Source organism: Pyrgilauda ruficollis, unplaced genomic scaffold (genome assembly GCF_017590135.1).
Source record: "Pyrgilauda ruficollis isolate IOZ18807 unplaced genomic scaffold, ASM1759013v1 scaffold113, whole genome shotgun sequence".
In the NCBI taxonomy this organism is placed as follows: domain Eukaryota; kingdom Metazoa; phylum Chordata; class Aves; order Passeriformes; family Passeridae; genus Pyrgilauda; species Pyrgilauda ruficollis.
The window spans coordinates 922,060-923,322 of NW_024509544.1; positions in this window are offsets into that span (position 1 = coordinate 922,060).

Below are 1,263 nucleotides of genomic sequence, written 5' to 3' on the forward strand. Positions count from 1 at the left end.
GCGACGCCCGCAAAGGGCCCGGCCCGCCCGCACGCCGTTATCCCCGGGACCGCGGCCTCCCTGTGGCGGTGCGGCCGCGCCGCAGTGCCCGCCGTGCCTGCCCCGCCGCCCCCGCGCGTCCCCGCCCCGCGCACAGCGACGACGCGAAGGTCGTCGGGAGGGCCGGGCCCCGGTCCTGCCGGGATCCGCCGCGCTCCCGGGGAGCAGAGCGGAGGCCGATCCTCCCGGTGCGGCCGCCGCGGCCTCGGGCGGGCCGTTAGCTGCTCTGCCGGCCGGGCGGACGGCGGTCAGTCGCTGCAGCCCCGGAACAGCGGTGCGGGCTGCGCTCGGTGGCTGCCGGGCCCGCCCGGCCGTGCCTCAGCCCCGGGGCGGGGCCGGGTCCGAGCGGCCGGGAGCCCGCGGGCAGGACTGCGGCACACGTGGGCTCGGCCCTGGCGGTGGCTCGGGGCGGCAGAGTCATGGCTGGGCTCCTCAGAGCGGCTGCCGGCTCAGGGGCCCGTCTGAGCAGGTCACCAGCACGAGTCCTGGTTCTGCTGGGTGACAGCTGTGGCATAATGGGCAGCTGTGGCATAATGGGCAGCTGTGGCATAATGGGCAGCTGCACGTGTGGCTGACAGCTGCCCATTATGCCACATGTCCATGCTCTGTGTGTGTGCCTGTGAAGCACTAACACTCATCTTAGTGTTACTGGTACAGCAGTGTTTAACCAGCGGCTGGAACATAGTGTACAGCAGAGCAAGAGGAGCTTTACAGACTCTCCTTTGCCCTGTGTGCTTGTCAGGTAGCTGTTAAATCCCATCCTCAGGATGAGACTCCCTAGCCTGGTGAAGGTGGTGTCCAGAGGGCAGTCTCCCCCAAGCAGGCTAATATTTTATCATAAGCCACTAATGGCCCTGTGAGTGTGTGACCTTTGACTGGTCCTTGTGCCCCAGCAAGTTCTTCTTTGACTAATCATCAGCAGTAATTCTCCCCTTAGGCTAACTTCCTGTCCTGCACTGTTTGTAAATCTGCCCTTTGTCACTGGGGATGAGATGTACAGGAGCAGAGGAAGTGATGCTACCCAGGAATCTGGGTACCTGGCTTCCTCACTTCTCTCGGATGCCCCTGAAATGAGAGACATGATAAGGTCTTGGTCATGAGGAAGGGTTTTCTGTCACTCCTTTCCTGTACTTGAGACCTGATTGCGGCATCCTGTGCCGTAGGTGTGGTTCTGGATGAGTCTGCTCCATCTGAGGTGTGCATGGTATGAAAATACAGGATGAA